The sequence below is a fragment of the Erinaceus europaeus genome, chromosome 20 (genome assembly GCF_950295315.1).
Source record: "Erinaceus europaeus chromosome 20, mEriEur2.1, whole genome shotgun sequence".
NCBI lineage: Eukaryota > Metazoa > Chordata > Mammalia > Eulipotyphla > Erinaceidae > Erinaceus > Erinaceus europaeus.
In genome coordinates, this window is record NC_080181.1 from 22406453 (window position 1) to 22426036 (window position 19584).

Genomic DNA, 19584 nt, shown 5'->3' on the forward strand with positions numbered 1-19584 from the left:
CAGCAGAAGTTTGGTCACTGTACAGTTCCAGGAAGGTTTTTGTAAAGCAGGGAAGGAAGCAGCTAGGGGAACAGGTGTATTTTAAAAATCCACCTAGGAGTGGGGGAATGGCATTCAATTCCCAAGCTTAATTCCCTGCACCTTTATAAGCCAGAGCTGATTGGCTCTATGATAAAAATAAATAAATGAATAAATAAATAAATAAATAAGAAAGAAAGAAAGGGAGGGAGGAAGGAAGAGAGGGAGGAAGAATAGAAGGAGAGAAGGGAGGAAGGGAGGGAGGGAGGAAGGAAGGAGGAAAGAAAATGTGCTTTGGGCTGCCTGCATTGGTTTGAACCCAGGCACTACATGGGAGGTGCCATGGCAAGCTGGTGCCATGGTGTCTGACCCTGTCTTTCTCTTCTCTTTCTCTCTATTTGAATGAAAAAGTGGGCTGGAGTAGTGAAATTGTGCATACAAAAGGCCCCTGCTCCATATACACAAGAAGATATGCCTTTGGATTCCATCTGACTAGGCCAGATGGGAGCACAGAAAGCAGAGGAGTAGAAACCAGGATTCTCAGAGATTGAGCACAGCTCTTGAGTGAGGGGAGAACAGAGCCAACCAGAGGCATCTTGGGATCCTCATAGGAGGGGGCTCAGAGACTCAAGACTTGAGGGCCTTCAATGCTTGGTCTGTTGTGCTGCTGGCTCAGGAGGTATTCTGACTTGAAAGAAGCTTCTGGCAAGGCCCTCAATCAGCATGGAGTGCTTGCAGCTGGGCTAGGCCTGTTTATGCATGATTTCTTTCAGCCTCCCTGCCCTCTATGTGAGTCAGCAGCAGTGTGTGCCACTTATCCAGGCTGGGGCATTCAGGAGTTGGTTGATAGGTCACAGAGAACTCCCACATCCTCTCCCCCACCACACAGTATGGATGACAAATTAATTTTTTATTAGGTGTGAGAGACAGAGGGGGTGAAAGAGGAGAGACACCTGCAGCACTGCTCCCCCACTCCTGAAGCTTTCCTCAGCTGAGTAAAGGCCAGGAACTCGAGCCGGGTTCTTACATACGGCAATGTGTGTTCTGCCAGGTAAGCCACCACCAAAATGTTTATCATCTACTTAGCTCCATGTAATGTTAAGTGTTACAACACCAGCCTGAGTGATATTTCTCATTGGAAGAAAATATTTGGCTGTCACTTCAGGGGGACACAGAGTTAGCCCTCCCCCTTTTCTTTAGCAAGTGCTCTCTCCCGCCTTTCTCTGCCACCAACAGCACAGACCTGCCCACAGGACTCCATCTTCCTAGCTGCAGGGCCTACAAGTCAACAGGCTGTGGAGGCCTCCCAGCACTTGATAGATTGGCCTCTTTGCTGGAGTTGGATCAAGAATTTCTCCAGCCCTCCTTGCCAGAATGCATGTTTCCAATTACATAGAACTCTTTAGAAGAGCATTTCTTTATGAATTGCTTAAATAAATTGCTTGTTGTTGGGGAAAGCCACACTGAGGCGGCTTGAGCCCCGGGAATGCGGCCCCACGGCCCCACAGCCCCACAGCCCCACAGCCCCACAGCCCTGCCCCAGACCACAGCTGTGCTGTTTTCTGCTCTTTGCAGGATAGGGGTGTCAGCTGTACAGAAATGGGGTTCTGTGATCACACTGTCTTGGGTAAGTGGGTATTGGCAGGAGGGTGACCTGGTAAAGAATTTTTAAATGGACTGACATTCTCCTGCACCAGAGCTCTGGTCCTTCCCTGCCCTGCAGAGGGTACTCTCCTTAAGCTTCTGGTTGCATTTGCTCTAGAATCTGTGTCCTTAGACCAGGTGATAGTTCACCTCACCCCTAGAGTTTGAGGTATAGCCTGCACTTTACCATATAGTTCTCAGTTCCAGGCCAAGCACCATGAATGGGCACTAGAATTGCTGCATAGACTGTGGTCTTGGTCTCGGTCTCCCTCTCTCTCTCTCTCTCTCTTTCTCTCTCTGGGCTGCTCAGTGGTATCACACCTAAAGCATGATCAAGGCTCTGAGTTCAATCCCCTTAGTGACAATCTAAAAAAGAATATTGGGCCAGGGAATTAGCATGGTGTTTTGTTTTGTTTTTTGCAAAATGTTTCATACCTGGGGGACCATTATAAACTAGAGCTGAGCAGTGCTCTCATAATTAATAAATAATAAATAAATAAATAAGAAGGAAGAAGAGGGGTGGGAGGAGAGATGGTTGAGGAAAAAGAAGGCTCTGCTTCCTGTCTCTCACTGCCTGTCACCTCCCTGACTTGCACACACATGAGCTCTGAGATTTCTACAAACACCGATAACCAGAAGCATGGAAGGCTTGGAGAGGTCTGTCATCCTTTACTGCCCCACAGAACTAGTTCCTTCCTTTCCTTTCAGCAGCTGACCCCACCCTCCAGTGCCACTCCATTTTCTTAAAGGACTTGGGCCAAAGAATTGGTGCCAAATCCTAAATAGAGTTAATCCAGGCTCACCCTCCTTCCCACTGAGCACATTTTTCATATCATTGCCTAACAGAAAAACTCCATCCTCCACAGCTATCCCCCCCCGCCCGGTCAGCAAGGGACTGCTTAAATGGAGGCACCTAGCATATGCACGGGGAAGAGGACAGTGTTGGTCAGGAAAGGCATCAGTAAGTATTCCTGCCTGCATTGACTAAGTCTTCAAAGATTCTGAAGACTTAAAGGTGTTCCCTTTGCAGGGATGTTTGTGGTCAGGTGAATGCGGGGTAAGAAAGGACTTGCCCAGTACCAAGTGGTATGAGAAAGTCTCTGAGCAGGAAGGAAACCTCAGGGTCTGCTCCAGGAAGAGAGTCACTGGGTGGGGTCCCTCACAGCTAGACTAAAGGACTTTGGAGGAAGGAAGGGACCCGTCATCAAGGCCCCTCTGTGCAGTGCAAAGACCAGGGACTTGATTTCATAGACTGAAGGAGTCACTTGATCAGGAGAGATTTGCATTTTCTGTAGACCACTCTGGGAGTACATTGAAGAAAATACAGTGAGATGCAGAGAGAGAAGCAGTTCTTGGGTAACTCTGAAAATGACAGTCCAGGAAAGAGTTGAGACTCAGCAGAACCAGTGCAGCAGTAATGTGGGTGGGAAAAGAGCGTCAACACAGAGGAGATATGCATACGTGAAGAGGTTTGGAGAGCAACAGTATTTTTGCTGTTCTTGTTTGTTTTATTGTTGCCAGGGTTATTGCTGGGGACTGGTGCCTGCCTGTACAATGAATGGTGCCTGTACAATAAAGTCATCATTTCCATTGACTTTTTTTTTCTAATAGGGCAAAGAGAAGGAAGGGGAAAATAGAGAAGGGCAGAGAGAGACACCAACAGCATTACTTTATCGCTAGTGAAGCTCCCCCCACCCCCACCGGAGGTGGTAACATGTGCACTCAACCTGGTGCACCACTGCTTAGCCCTAGAAAGCATCCCTAGACGATGATAATATGTAGTCAGAGTTCAGTGCTGATTTTCCTCTTTTGTTTTTTTAATACTTATTTTATTTTCATGAGAGAAACAAAGACACACAAAGACCATAGTACTGCTCAGCTCTGGCTTAGGGTGGTGCTGGGAATTGAATCTGAGAGCTTGGAGCCTCAGGCATGCAAATCTCCATCTGCAATATTCCAGCCTTTAGGTTCATTATTAATCAATAATTTGTATGGCTTAATATGTTAACTCTCTTTCAGCCACCAGGTTCCAGATGCTACCATGATGCCAACTGGACTTCCCTGGGCAGACAACCCCACCAATGTGTCCTGGAGCCCCGCTTCCCCAGAGCCCTGCCCCACCAGGGAAAGAGAGAGACAGGTTGAGAGTATGGATTGATCTGTCAATGCCCATGTTCATAGGGGAAGCAATTACAGAAACCAGAGTTTCCACATACTGTACCCCACAATGACCCTGGGTCCGTACTCCCATGGGGTTAAAGAACAAGAAAGCTACCAGGGGAGGGGAGGGGATACAGAGCTCTGGTGGTGGGAATTGTACCCCTCTTATCCTATGGTCTTGTCAGTGTTTCCATTTTATAAATAGATTTTTTAAATGAAAATAATAAAAATTTAAAAATAAATTAATTAAAAATATAAATAAATAAAATAGAAAAATATTTTAAAAGAAAGTATTTTGCAGTACCATAATTTTGTCTTCCCAGCCCTGATTTTTCTTTTTTGCCTCCAGGGTTATTGCTGGGGCTCAGTGCCATCACTACGAATCCACTGTTCCTGGTGGCCATTTTTTCCCTGTCTTATTGGATATGACAGAGAGAAATTGAGAGAGGAGGGGAAGATAGAAAGCAGGAGAGAAAGATAGCCACATGCAGACCTCCTTCACCGATTGTGAAGCTTTCCCCCTGCAGCTGGGGAGCAGGGGGCTGGAACCAAGATCCTTGTGCTTCATACTATGTGCACTTAATCTGGTGCACCACCACCCAACCCCCACCCTGGTTTTTCTGTTTCTCTTATTCTAGCATTTATTCTGTCTCCTTCACATTCTGTTTTCTTCCCCCTCTCTCTACACCTGCCTCCAAAATATCTCCTTCAGAACCACCTTACAACCATTTTTCCCTTGACAGAACCTGGCACAGTGCCTGGTACATGGTGGTACTCAGACCCTGCTTGTTGATAGGAGTGAAAGGCAATTCCCAAGGAGACCACTGCTCCTGGCATTTCTCTGGCTTGGGCCAACAAGCTCCTACTCACAGTTTGAAAGCCTAAGCACATAAGGGCCTGACTAGTCAGATTCTTCTTAAACCTACTACCTTGAGAGCCACTGTAGATAAGCCTCTCCACGGCCACCTTGACTACATGTATCCTAAGATTCAAGCTGGCTCTCAATAAATCCTTCCTGAGATTCTGAGACACCAAACTACTACTCCGCTCATCTGCCACCAGTGGAGACTCCAACTTGTAAAAACTCCAGACACAAAGACCACAAAAGCTGCAATAGTCTCAGCTATGTAACATGGACTTTTCTTAATTCTGAGAATAACACTATGTGAGATAATTTTTGGCTAATCTGTCAGATACGATGAGGTTAAAACCAAGCCTTGGTGAAGACACACACTGGCTCAAAAGATATTTTTTTCCAGTTACTTGAAAACACTCAAGTTGTGATTATTTATGAGATAGTGCTGAGAAGGAACAAGGGAACTTACCTCTGTATAGTTTTTATACTGAACGGTTTGTGAACCATGTGCCAATATCACCTATTTAGAAATGAATAAAAATAAATAGAACGTAATCAACTAGACTGTGTACCAAATGAAAAGAAATGATATCATGAACTCAATGGATTGATTACTTCAGTATTTACTTTGTTTTTCAAATTTAAAGTAACCAAAAACTGATCCTGTCCACACTGATGAATAAGTTCATGGAAGCTTTCTTTAAAAGGGGGGAGAGGAGCAGGCAGGAGTACATCTGGTTAAGTGAACACATTACAGTGCTCGAGGTCTCAGGTTCAAGGCCCCCAGTCTCCACCTGCAGGGAGAAGCTTCACAAGTGGTACAGCAAGGCTGCAGGTGTCTCTCTTGTCTCTTCCCTTCTCTCTCCCCCCGTGTCTATCTCTCTGTCTCTATCCAATAATAAATAAAGTAAATTAAAATATTTTTTTTAAAAAAATCCCACTTGCTATTCTTGACCTCTCTGTGAGTTTCCTGGGATACTGGGTGCAAGACTCCATGGGGCCTGTTGCCCAGGGCCATCAAACAATGGGCCAGAGAGCTGAGTAGCAAGCCAGGAAAAACAGGAAAGAATTCAATGTTAAATGGAGAAATTCAGGCTGCAAGAAACACACAGATTGGAATATGATCAAATGGCACTTCCCTGACCAAGCTGGCAACCCTGTGTGGTGAGTCCAGCTAATGTGGCAGCACAATCTTCAGAGGGAATCAGAAAAGCAACACAAGTGGAAGACAATTCTGGGAGGTGAAACTTCCCAGCAGTCAAGTTACAGTCCCCAACCAAAGCCTATCTCTCTTACCTGATCCTAAAACCTCAGTTTCCTCTGCCTACATTTCTCACCTGGCCCTAAAACTTGACTTTCCTTTACCTGGACTTGAGGACTACCTTCCAGAAGGAATGGCAGAGAAAGCTGCTGACCATGGCCAACCTTACACCACAGTTTGTGCTGCTGGTGCCAGGCCCTTCTAGAAGCAAAGAAGCCAAAAGAGCCTGGGGTGAAATGGGGGAGGCAAGACCAAATGAGATTTCAATTCATAACCTGGGGAAGTGAGAAGCTGAGACTATGACTCCATTGGACCACCTGAGAAGCTGAACACTTGACCTGAATTATACCCATGGCCATCAGGACATACGACCCAGGTCACCGCGTCTCTGCTTCACTCTGAAAATCTAAACACAGCTGGAATAGTAAGAAATCACTTGGAAATGTGGGATCTTAGCCCCACAGCACAAGCTTGGGCAGGAAAACAACAGCCTGTGGTCAACTTCAGGGTCCTCCCAGACTCTCCCCAAGGCTCCTTCTTTCCACTCCCAGGACTCTGTAAAGATGACTCCAGGCCAGCCACTGTAGACATGACCTGAGTCCAAATCCCCCTCCCTCTGCCTATCAACCTGTGACCATGCTCATTGTCAAGCAATAGTCACCAGTGGACAAAAACCAAATCTGCCCGAGGGTCACCTATCTGCGAGTGCTGGGCAGTGACTGAGCATGAAATAGCCCTAGCATCTGTGCCATCTTATCCCAGAGCTGCTGCTGGGGAGAATCCAGTCCCACCTTTGCCCTCCCAAGTAATTCTCTGGTGGCTGGGAAGAAGAGGAACTAGAGAGTTAAGGCTGCAGAATCACCAAGTAGAGGACAGGCAACAGCTGACCCGGTAGAGTATACGCCTGTGTGTGGGGTCCTGGGTCTGTGCCCTGGCACCACACGGGAATACCATGGTGACAGCACAGTGGGGAGAGGAGCCCCAGAGGCAGTGCCATGGTTTCTCTTCTCTCTCAATCTCTCTTTATCATCTCTCTCTGAAGAAAGACTTAAAAAAATTGGACTAACAACGTAACTCATCTGAGGTAGCATGTATACACAAAGCCCCAAGTTCATTCTTGAGTATTACACAATTTTTAAAGATCCCAAAACAAATTTGCTTCGATACTGAATAGCACTCGGCCTTATCTCAGTCTCAGTTTGCTCACCTCAGTATTTACAAGAGGTTATACCAGGGAGTTAATAAAAGAAGGCCGGGCAGGTGGTGAGGTCAGGGCTCGGCACATGGTTCGTTCTTGATACACCTGAGTCACTGTTGCCGGTGGCTCCCATTCTCAATTGTTCATAGCTGCCCTGCACCCTGTGTCTGGCCAGGGATGTTGTTTCCTAAGGGGGTTTGGAAGGGGTCAAGTGGTAGAGGGCAGCCTGCACCACTGTCTCCATTTATAGGACCCATGGCCACCCTCCAGGTTCCTCTTTCCTGGCAGGGATCCCTGCTCTAACCAATCCCTAGGAAAGCTTCTCTGTGCCAGTAAAAAACATCTCCTCCCAACAACTGTGATTTGAGCATATTAACCCCCTCCGCCCCTGTTGCTGACAGAATAGTGAACATGACTGGCATCTCTCACCATATGTTGTCTCTCCATGCAGGTGAGCCTGTAGACACTACCCTCCCCCTATGAGCACCATCACCCACCACTTGCAACCTCTGCTCATCCCAGGCCAATTGAACACATCTCCAAGCTGTTTCTCTTCTTTTCCCTGGACTTAGAGGTGTCATTTCCTCATCTTATAATTCAGTTGGTGGCTTGAAAATCATTCATCTGAGCAACACTCACTGATGTGTGTTCTGTCCCCAGGACATGCACACATGGGGTGGGGGGGGCGTATACACACACACACACACACACACACACACACACACACACACACACACAATGTGTGACGCCCTCCTTCTTCACTCACCACCTCCTGAAATACATAGTGCCATACTGCTTGTCTTTGGAGTATTGACATGACTTATTTAAGCAGCCTGTGGGAATTGGATCGGGGTCTGTGTAGTCATTTACTGAGTAAAAGGAGCCCATCATAACTCTGGCCATGGCCGCAAACCGGGTACTGGACTTGAAGGTTTCTTATATAAGCAAACCCCATCTATCAGAGTCTACCTACACAAAGTTTGTCTCTGCCAAGCATTCTCCCTTCCCAACCCTTCCTCCCCACCACTGCCACCTTTGCAGTGAAACTGTTTACACCACAAACTGTGTAGTGTCAACTTCCTAGCTCCTCCCCACAGCTGTTGCTAACTCCCCAGACCCTCCCAGGCCCCCTTTCCACAATGACCCAGAATAGTGTTCAATCTCCCTGTCAAGACTAGCAGAAACTGCTTTTCACTTTCTCTGCCCCTCTCTCTTCAGTTTCATGCCTTAACTGCTCAGCCTTTCAAGCCAGGAGTTCAGGCCCCTCACTATGACTACATGCTCACTTCAACCAGAATACAACTTGAAATCAGGGACTGTGTCCTTCTTAGCTGTCCCCTCGGCTATTAAGTCAGTGTCTGATCCAAGTTGGGTCTCAGTATTTACTGATAGAATCCATGTGTGTGGAAAAACACATGGGGTATGCAAACAGCACTGAAGTGAAAGATGGACTAGTCCTGTTCAACCAAGGTTCATGGGATGGGATTCTCAAGAAGGGGGGAGGGGCGTAGTAGCATCTGAGAACTAATTAGCTGTTTACAAGAAAAGAATATTATGGTGAAGGAAGTAACAAGTACCAAGTAGTTACAGTGGTGGCAGGGACACACACAAACGGTTCTACTCCCAAAATTTATATATTAGTAGTATTGTAAACTGATAGTAAATCAAGGACATTTATTTACTTATTAACTACTCTGGTTTATGGTGGTACTGTGGATTGAACTTGGACTTTCACAGACTCAAGCCCAAAAAGATTTTGCTATAATATCTCTCCAGTCTAAATTTTTATTTATTATTATTTTTTTTGGGGGGGGAGATACAGACACACACACACACACACACAGAAACACTGGAGCACCGATCAGCTCTGGTTTATGATGGTGCAGGGGATTAAATCTGGGACTTTGGAGCCTCAGGCATGAGAGTCTGTTTGCATAACCATTATGCTATCTCCCCCCCCAAATTCTGTTTTTGTTTACTTTTTTTTTTCTGGGGCTGGGTGGCAGTGCACCTAAGTTAAGTGAACATGTTACAGTGCACAAGGACCCAGGTTCAAGCCCCCAGTCCCCACCTGCAGAGGGGAAACTTCACAAGTGGTAAAGCAGTGCTGCAGTTGTCTCTCTGTTTCTCTCCCTCTTTATCGCACCCTCCTCTCAATTTCTGGTTATCTCTATCCCATCAACAAATAAAGATAATTTTTAAAATATGGTCTCTTTTCTCTTTAAAAAATTAATAAAGTATTTTTTTCTCCTCCAGGGTTATTGCTGGGCTCCGTGCCTGCACCATGAATCCAATACTCCTGGAGGCCATTCCCCCCCCCCCACTTTTTGTTGCCCTTGTTGTTGTAGCCTCATTGTGGTTATTATTATTGCCACTGTTGATGTTGTTCGTTGTTGGATAGGACAGAGAGAAATGGAGAGAGGAGGGGAAGACAGAGAAGGGGAGAGAAAGACACCTGCAGACCTGCTTCACCGCCTGTGAAGCGACTCCCCTGCAGGTGGGGAGCCGGGGGCTGGAACCGGGATCCTTACGCCGGTCCCTGCGCTTTGCGCCACATGCGCTTAACCCACTGCGCCACTGCCCGACCCCCTTTTTTTCTTTTTTTATGAGACCAGAATGCCACTCAGCTCTGACATATATTAGTGCGGGGGATCGAACATGGGGTCTCAAATACACAAGTCCTGTGCTCTATCTCCCCAATCCTCAAATGTAATTTAAATACAAAATCACTTACTGAATGGCTCATTTAATTACATAGTTTAACAACGAAGAATTAGTCATAAGGTGGAAAGAATGCCAACAAGCAGCTCCTCAGTGCCCCCCAAGGGGCCTAAGTGCACACTGGGTCCCAAGGATGAAAGAATTTAAGACAGTCCTTGCAGAGAGGAATCAGAGTTTAGGGGGAAAGGGGTAGACATTCACAAAAAGTAAGTAACAGTAAAAATCACTAATACTACACATAAGGACAATAACAACCACGTTTGCAGCATGGCCCATCCACCCCACATCCCATCCCAGGTTTCTTAACAGGCCAAATCTCCCCAAAGTTAGCTCCCCAACACAGGGCAAATTGGTGGTTGGGTGGAGAAAGGAAGGGAAAACCTCAAATGTGTGTGGAGAGAGATTCATCAAGAGCCACTAGAGGGCGGTGGCAGGACTGCTGGCCCTCAACCTCCATGCCCCAGGCAGCCTTGTCCCCTGTGTGACCCCGCTGGGACAATCCATCATGCAGTCTTGACGGCCCACCCCAGACCTCAGCAGAGCCTGTAATTTACCCGACTGGAAACGGAGTGTATTTTCACACCTCTTCAGGTTGGTCCCCACAGACCAAGCTGTAGCACTGAGTGAGAAAAATGTGAATTGACCACAGCTGTGAAACCAAGGTAATTAGCTCAGAGAGCTGAACTCCTCATTTTTGTGGCTGGAATCATGGGCCCTCAGGCCAGGAGTGACTAATAACACACATATCCATGCCACTTCAGTGGCCAGGCCTGACCAGCGGGCCCTACTCCACCATCCAGTGAGAGGTCAACTCCCCTCAGGTGGAGGACTCTGGAGTCAGGAATGGCAAGGGCTTCCAAATGAAAGAAGCTGCAGGCACAACCAGAGGCCAAGCAGTTGTCAATGGGATGAGCCTCACAATGTGGTCCCCAGAGCCTTAGTCTTGAAGACTTGTCACTTGGTTCAAATCCTAGCACCTACTTACTGAGGGTCTAACCTGAGGCAACATAATTCATCTCTCTGAGTCTGTTTCCTCATCCCTAAAATAACACTGTCGACATTTTCTCAACAGTATCATAGAAATAATATTACAACAGTGCTTCTCAAACCTTCTGAAGTAAAAGACTAGGTTCGGGCTTGTTGTTACTGATTTTGTTTAACTTACGACTGATGCTTTTATCAAATGCAATGAAGATAAAGATGATCAGATGCTTAGAAGTTGCCCCCATGTCTGCGGCCATACCACCCTGAACATGCCCGATCTCGTCTGATCTCAGAAGTTGCCCCCATATCAAATTATTATAAAACTGTCTAAATGGGGGTTGGGTGGTAGTGCAATGGGTTAGGCCACATGGCGCGAAGCACAGGACCAGTGTAAGGATCCCGGTTCAAGCCCCCAGATCTCCACCTGCAGGGGGCTTGCTTCACAAGCAGTGAAGCAGGTCTGCGGGTGTCTATCTTTCTCTCCCCCTCTCTGTCTTCCCTTCCTCTCTGTTTCTCTCCGTCCAACACCAATAACAACAATAATAATAACCACAACAACGTTAAACAACAAGGGCAACAAAAGGAGGGAAAAGATAGCCTCCAGGAGCAGTGGATTTGTGGTGCAGGCACCGAGCCCCAGCAATAACCCTGGAGGCAAAAGAAAAAAGAAATTGTTTAAATGCATTTTCTGTACTATCATGGACCATTAATAAAAGGATCATGGATCGCTGCTCACCAACCAGTCACACTGAGAAGCACAACAGCCAGAGTTAGGGAGATAACCTAATCTGTTAGGGAGCCAACTTGCAAACTAGAGGTGCCAGAGGCTACAGGTTCAGTCCTAGGTACCATCTTATGCTAGAGCTGAGTTTTCTGACCTTCTCTCTCTCTCTCTCTCTCTCTCTCTCTGCCTCTCTCTCTCTTTAGGGGTGCTTTCACCATGTCTAGGTAGAGCAATTATGTAAAAAAAAAAAAAGTGAAAAGCATCTAAATTATTTTATTTGCCTCCAGGGTTATTGCTGGGGCCCATGCTTGCACTACAAAATCCACTGCTCCTGGAAGCTATATTTTTTCCTTTTTTCTTTTCCTTGCCCTTGTTGTTTATTGTTGTTGTTATTATATTGTTGTTGTTATTACCAGACAGGACAGAGAGAAATCAAGGAGGGGAAGATAGAGGGAGAGAAAGACACCTGCAGACTGGCTTAACTGCTTGTGAAGATACACCCCTTGCCGGCGGGGAGCCGGGGGCTCTAACAGGGATGCTTGGGCCCATCCATGCACTTAGCACCATATGCGCTTAACCCGCTGCGCTACCACCTACCTCCTAAAAGCATCTAAATTCTAGAGTAGGGCACCAAAGTAAAAACCCTGTGGTGAGGGGGAGGGTGGACATTTGGCTTCCCAGGGCAGCGGGGGGGGGGGGGGGGCGGGCGGGGGGAGGGGTGGTTGGGTAGGATAGGACACAGTCTTTTGGTGGTGAGAATGGTGTTTATGTACACTCCTGAGTCTTTTTAATACATAGGCTGAGTCTTTGATATGATGACTCTCAAAAGCCTAGACCAGGGAGAACAGAAGCAACCGGTGGCACCGCTATATACAAGATGCTGGGTATTATACAGGAAACCCTAACAAAGGGACTTTTAAAAGTTAATCCTATCACCAAATAATGTGACGATAACAATAACTATCCATTGTCTTCTTGAACCCTAAGATAGCAGGAACCTCACATTTCCACTCTAGAGCCTATATTTCCCCCAGTCCTGGAACCTTAGGGTGGGGCCCACTTTCCTGCATGCTTCTCTCAATTCATATCAAATAATATTGCATCCACCGATCACAACCTAATCAACGCAACGAGTGCCCCAGCATGCTTCACTTCAGACTGTGTCCAGAGACTTCAGGTATGGAATGACAACCCTTCAGCTTCATTACTCGGGTGAGACCTTTCCTTTCATAGTATTCTCTAATTCCATTCCAGGTGGTTCACTTCCTAACAAAGTCCCAAAACCTAGATAATACACCAGGTCCCCTGACATAGAGCATATGTTGACACATATCCATTAACTAGGGCAAAATATATATCTGAAAGCAGAAGTACACAATAGTCTGCAGTGAGTACCCCCCAACACTTCATCTGCACTATTCCAGCCTTCAGGTCCATAACTGTTCAACAATTTGTTTGGCTTTGTATGGTAACTCTCTTTTCAGCCACCAGGTTCCAGATGCCAGCAGGATGCCGAACAGACTTCCCTTGTCAGATGACCCCACCAATGCGTCCTGGAGCTCCCCTTCCCCAGAGAGAGAGGTAGGCTGGGAGTATGGATCGACCAGTCAATGCCCATGTTCAGTGGGGAAGCAATTACAGAAGGCAGACCTTCCATCTTCTGCATCCCACAATGACCTTGGGTCCATACTCCCAGAGGGATAAAAAATAGGAAAGCCATCAGGGGAGGGGAGGGGATATGGAGATCTGGTGGTGGGAATTGTGTGGAGTTGTACCCCTCTTATCCTATGGTTTTGTCAATGTTTCTTTTTTTATATATAAAATGGTAGAGATAGAGTACCTTTAGGGCAGGAGTAAACAGCATAATGGCTCAATCCCCCGCACCATCATAAGCCAGAGTTGAGCAGTGCTGTGGTTAAAAGAGAAGAGAAGGGGAGGGTAGGGTAGGGTAGGGGAGGGGAGGGGAGGGGAGGGGAGGGGAGGGGAGGGGAGGGGAGGGAAAGGAAGGGAGAGCACTTCTTTATCCTGGAATTCTAAGATTTATGAATATTAAATATCAAATAATCTATGAATAATTCTCATTTCAAATTCATGTCTTATTCATTCATTCAACAAGGTTAAGTGACTTCTATTAGCCAAAAACTGTTTTAAATATTAGACAGTCTGTATGTGGCACAGGCACTAAATATAGAGTTAATGCTGCTTATTTTTCTTTTTACTTATTTTTCATTTGTGGTAGTAGTAGATTCACATTCAGTTACAAGATATAACAGAGATCCCATGAACCCTGTGTCTATACTTCTCCAGTAGAACATCTCACAGAACTGTTGTATGAATAATACCCTATGGTTTTTGTTGATGTCTCCTTTTTAAAATAAATAAATAAATAAAAGAAATGATCCCTGAAAGCACAGTCTTCAAAAAATGCAAATAAAGAGGACAGTGAGATACCACTTAAAAAGAAGGCATCTAAATTAAAAAGAAAAAAAAGTATTTATTTGCAGATGCTTTTATATATAGAAAACCATGAGAATGTTACTCAAAAAAAATCCCATGTTACCAATTAGCATAATCAGGGTAAATTATTAACACACACACAAAAAAATCTAAATTAAAAAAAAAAAAAAAAAAAAAACTGAGACAACAACAACAAAAAAAAAATCTGTTGCATCTATATATACTCCTAGGAAATAATCTGAAAAGAAGATGTCAGGGTCCTGGCATCTGTCTAAGGTTCTCCTAACCCATGTCTAAGTCATAAAGAATAAAAATGAGAAGTTGGGTGGTACTGTAGTGGGTTAGACACACGTGGCGTAAAGCGCAAGGACCGTATAAGGATCCTGGTTTGAGCCCCTGGCTCCCCACCTGCAGGGGAGTCACTTCTCAGGCTGTGAAGCAGGTCTGCAGGTGTCTATCTTTCTCTCCCCCTCTGTCTTCACCTCCTCTCTCCATTTCTCTCTGTCCTATCCAACAACGATAGCAATAATAATAACCACAGTAACGATAAACAAGGGCATCAAAAGGGAAAAAACAGTGGATTTGTAGTGCAGGCACTGAGCCCCACCAATAACCTTGGAGGCAAAAAAAAAAGGAAGGATCAAAATGAATAGTTAAAAGTATTTGTTGAAATGGGGTGATCAGAACCTGGGAGTAGCAGACTTCTGATAGGATTGTTGAGAAACAGGAGGTACCTGAAGGGAAATAGGAGTGGTGACAGGTGTGGCTTAGAAAGGTGGAGGCGGGGTTTGAGTGTTAGAAGCTGGAACTATGAGCATGGCTCTCTGTCTGCCCAGGTCTGTATGTGAGTAGTTGCTCTCAGGGGCTTCTCTCTCTTTCTGTCTTTCTCTACCTATGTGGGCCTCCCGTCAAAATGTGAGTAGGGCGAGTCGGGTGGTAGCACAGAGCGTTAACCATACGTGGCGCGAAGCGCAAGGACCAGCCAGAGGATTCTGGTTTGAGTCCCTGGCCCCCCACCTGCAGGGGAGTCGCTTCACAGGCAGTGAAGCAGGTCTGCAGGTGTCTCTCTTTCTCTCCCCCTCTGTCTTTGCCTCCTCTCTCCAGTTCTTTCTGTTCTATCTAACAACGACATCAATAACAACAATAACTACAACAACAATAAAAAAAACAACAAAGGCAACAAAAGGGAAAATAAATAGCTTTAAAAAATTTTTAAAAAATATATGATTAGGGGGCTTCTCTCTCTCTCTCTCTCTCTCCCCTTCCTTAGGTCACCATGTAAGCTGCTCCTTGGGCTTTCTCTGTCTCTCTCTGCCCTAGGTGAGCACCCCACCAACATGTAAGAGAGCTCTGGGGGCTTTCTCTTCTCTGTCTCTGTCTCTCTGACATGTGAATGTTCTCAGTTTTCCCGAAAAAAAAGTTTAAAATTCCTGAAAATCATGCTCTCTCCTCAATTCTTTGTTGAGATAATGCATGACGGACTTTTAAATGTTAGGGAAACAAGCACTGGTCTATCTTCCTTCAATACAGGATGGCTGTGTGAGTCATACAAGCTAATGGGGGCTAATTCAGCCTTAAGTACTCAATAAATAATAGCTAATACTCCTACTGCTGATTGTTCACTGAGGATGTAAGATTCAGAGAAGTCCGATTTAAGTTAAGGCCTCAGGTCCCTAGACCTGTGCAGAGCAAGACCCCCCATAACACTCTTCTCTCATTCCAGACTTTGAGAGGCTTTCCCCCTTGCAGTGGAAACGAAAGCTGGGTCCTTGTGCATGGTAACAGGTGCGCTCAGTCAGGTAAGCCACTACCTGTCCCCTAAAATCCCTTAATATTCCCACCAGCACTACCATGAGGGCAACCATTCTTTCTTTCCTCTTCCCTTTTCTGGTTCCCATTATTTTCCCCTCACTTGGTTCCTTTTCCCCTGTCCTTTTATTTTTATTCTTTTATTTTGACAGGACAAAGATAAACTGAAAGGAAGGATGTAAAGAGGCAGAGGTGAGACACTTGCAGCACTGCTTCACCACTCAGGAAGCTTCCCTCCTGCGGGGGGGGGGGAGGGGACGACAGAGGCTTGAACCCAGGTCCTTGTGCATGGTAATGTGTGCTTTCAACTGGGTGCCTTGCTACTCGGCAACCTCCTTTTTCATTTTTCAAACATGCATTTTTAACCCCTATCCATCTAGAGCCTCAGGTGGCCAAGCTTAGCTACAGAATCAAATTTCTCAGTGACTCACCCAGTAACACTGAGTGGCTGGCATGGGCATGAATGAGATGCTGAATGGCAGAGATGACAGACGCTGTCAAGGAGCCCCTGGTCTCATGTTACGGTGGTGATGTTGAAGACAGTACTAGGGTACAGTGAGATCCTGTAGAGCATAGACACTTTATTGCACCATATTTGCACACATGGGACATGAGAATTGGGGCTCAAGGATACTACACGAGCACACTGAAGTGGGAACTTGAGCACAAATGATGCACACTGCAGGAGGAGGAGCTTGGGTAAGGCAACCACACCTGGCGTTTCCAGTTGGCCAACAGGAGACGTGGGCTAAGGTTTAAGAGGAGAGGGTTTTCACATGGAGGGAACTTTTTTGGAAACCTTCCAGGGCCCTTGGGAGTCTATTCCCAAGCTTTCTCTTCTAGTTTCACTTCTGCATGACTTCTACCTCATAATTTAACAAAGGAAGATTGGAAACTACATGCCTATCACATATGTTCCCTTGTAATTTTTCAAGAGACTCCACATGGAACCCATGAAGGTGAAAACTGAGAATTAACTCCCCCCAACAGTTACACAACCACAAGTACAGAATATGGAATCCCTACCTCAGCCAGGTTCTTCTGCAGGAACATGAGTCCAGGCACATAGCAACAGCAAACCCGCCTGGTCCCTCTTGCAGAATTTGTGACCAAACTGAGGACAAAGTTCGGGTAAAATAAGCAAAGCGGGACAGGGGCTAATGGCCCGTAAAGTGAGGTGTGTAGTGAATTGTGCAAAGTGCCCTTCCCGTGTTTGAGCGTGAGCAGGACTCCAGAAGCACTCGGAAGCCACACATGGCCCAAGTCTGAAGCACATGAAGTAGGTGCAGCAAGCTGTGAGCAAAAGCCCAGAGTTCTGCCACAGTACCTATGGGAGTCATGTCTGAGACTACGAAGTGGGAGTGAAAAGTGGGGGGATTTGAAGCCAGGTCACAGCCTGTCTGAAATGTCAAGGTGCCTGCACCCTATCCTGTTGGCCAGTATGTTTCCTAGTCTGGTAACTACAGACAGGGTACTTGTTAAAAACTGTTTTCCAAGGTCAGAAGAGAAAACACAAGTAAACCTGAACTGGAATTGGCATATTTTCAAAGTAAAAGACGCTAGGGTGGGTAGTAGGGGAAGACTATAGGTCCAAAAAGGATGACAGAGGACATAGTGAGGGTTGTATTGTTATATGGAAAACTGGAAAAAATTAATTCCCAAATAAAGCTTTTCCAACTTTTGCCAGGTCTCCTAAACCAGTCTTCAGGAGAGAGGCCTTCAGGGGGCTCTCATGATCTGATATATATATCAGAGAGTGGAAGAGAGAAGAGACAACACAGCTCTGTTCCATCATTCGTAAAATTTTTCCCTTTTGTGTAGTGTTCCCATATGGTGCTGAGAGATTGAATCACAGGGCAAAGTGTGTGCTCTACCAGGTGAGCTATCTCCTGGCCCCCAAAAACTAATTCTTAAGTCCACATGTACAAGTTTAAAAACACCAAAGGCTAGCTAGGTTCTTAACTGTGAGTATTCTAACCTTACGCTTTACAGAATGCCACCACTGCAATGCTCAGTCTCCAGCTACTGCACCTTTCAAACACAAGCTCTCAACCTAATAAAAAGGAAAACATAGTGAAAAGGAAAAGTGTAGTATATTCAGTTCCTTCTGTGTCTCTCGTTTGATTTCTCCATGCAGAATTGGCTTGTAACAATGCCTCAGATGGATGGTTTTCTTAGTTTGTAAGGGTTTATGTCTGCAAGGTGCACTAGCTACAGGCTGACAAGACTTAGCAATCCTAAGTGGAAGAGAAGGGATGAATCCTGGAGAAGAGTTGGAGTTGTAGACAGAAATTATTTATGGACAAAAATCACGTTTGTGGTTCTTTGGCAAACTGTACTAGAACAAGCCTTGGTGAAGAGATGAACACCATCTCCTAGCTGTCTCAGGAATGCTGGCACAGGCTTCATCAGAGTAGTGAGGCATTTGACCATATGAATTCTATACACACTATACATAAGTGGGCTAGGGATTAGGTTTCCTTATGCCAAGCCTGTGTTGCTAAAGCTTCTCATGATGAAAAAAATGCTTTCTGTGTTGAGTATCTTGGCTTGGGGCAATTCAGAAAGGATTAGTGAGAAATGCTATTGCAATTCATGGTTGATACAAGAAAAAAAAAAGGAAAAAGGGAAAAAAGAAAAAGGATGGGGGGAAGAGGAGGAGAGAAAGAAGAGACAATGCCAAAAAAATGAAAACTCATTTTAGCTCTTCTATTAAAGCCAGATGTATTTTAGGTTCTGTTTCTAGGCAACTGAATAATGGTAATATTCTTGAATCCTTTTTTAAAAGACTCACAACTGTCAAAATCAGCAAAGGTCAGAAGGTGATTATAAAGTAATAAGGATGACATTTGAGAGGCAGAGTCTCTCCAGCATTGCTGGGGAAGCACTGACATTTTGCATGCATTTTCAGAGACCCTAACATCTTCCTTGGGGCTCTTAGCCATGCCCTGTTGGCATGGCCACTGATCCAATCAAATCTGAACATGACACTGACATTTAGCCTGACCAGTCTATCATCACACTTCTCCAATCACACCCATCAGGGATTGAAAAGCTCATAGTGTGTGCAAATCCTCCACTGTGGTGAAGGGAATATAATAAGTATCTGTGTCAATGTAGAACCATGAAAGAACTTTCTAGCTAGAAAAATGCATTAGAAAGCTGTCCGAAGGATTCCTTATAGACGAAAAGGAGACAGAAAGGAACTAAAATCTATTGAGTGCATGAATGTGCCTACTTTGGGCTCTATAAAGGTACAGGTCTTCAAATGTTGACTTTTATTATTGTGTTAGAAGGAATGTTCTCCATACCAATTATTGAGTTCCCCAAACACTTTGCTAGGCTCTGTATATATACCAGCATTCTATTCTCACCATAATTGCACAGGGCTTATAGGTATCACTCCTATTTCACAGAGGATGAAGACAGACTTACAGAGCTTGTCCTCTTGGCGCTCCCATTTAGTGTACATTTGACCTTGGATAAAGTCATCTAAGTCCTCACTGGCAGGATGACAATACTGCATACTTTGCAGCATTCTTTATAAGACAAAGTGAGGTGATTTATGTGAACATCTAGTACAGTAGCTGAATATACGGTAAATCAAAGCCTCACACTGCTTTTCTATACACCATCTAGAAGGTTCCATCCCATAGGAGGAAAGTCAATTATGTCCTTGCTGTGATCTACAGGGCCCGTGCGGTGCCATCTGGGAATTCCCCCTTCTCTACCCACTGCCCTTTCTGCCCTCT

At 45.5% G+C, this 19584-nt stretch overlaps 1 long non-coding RNA gene across 1 annotated transcript; it reads left to right on the forward strand.

Annotated features, from left to right (window-relative positions):
* Window positions 1-1533: 1533 nt before the first annotated feature.
* LOC132534911 (uncharacterized) lies at window positions 1534-4112 on the forward strand. The gene is made up of 2 exons (XR_009546669.1): window positions 1534-1645; window positions 3682-4112. It is a non-coding gene; the product is annotated as an uncharacterized LOC132534911 (long non-coding RNA).
* The last annotated feature ends 15472 nt before the right edge of the window (window positions 4113-19584 follow it).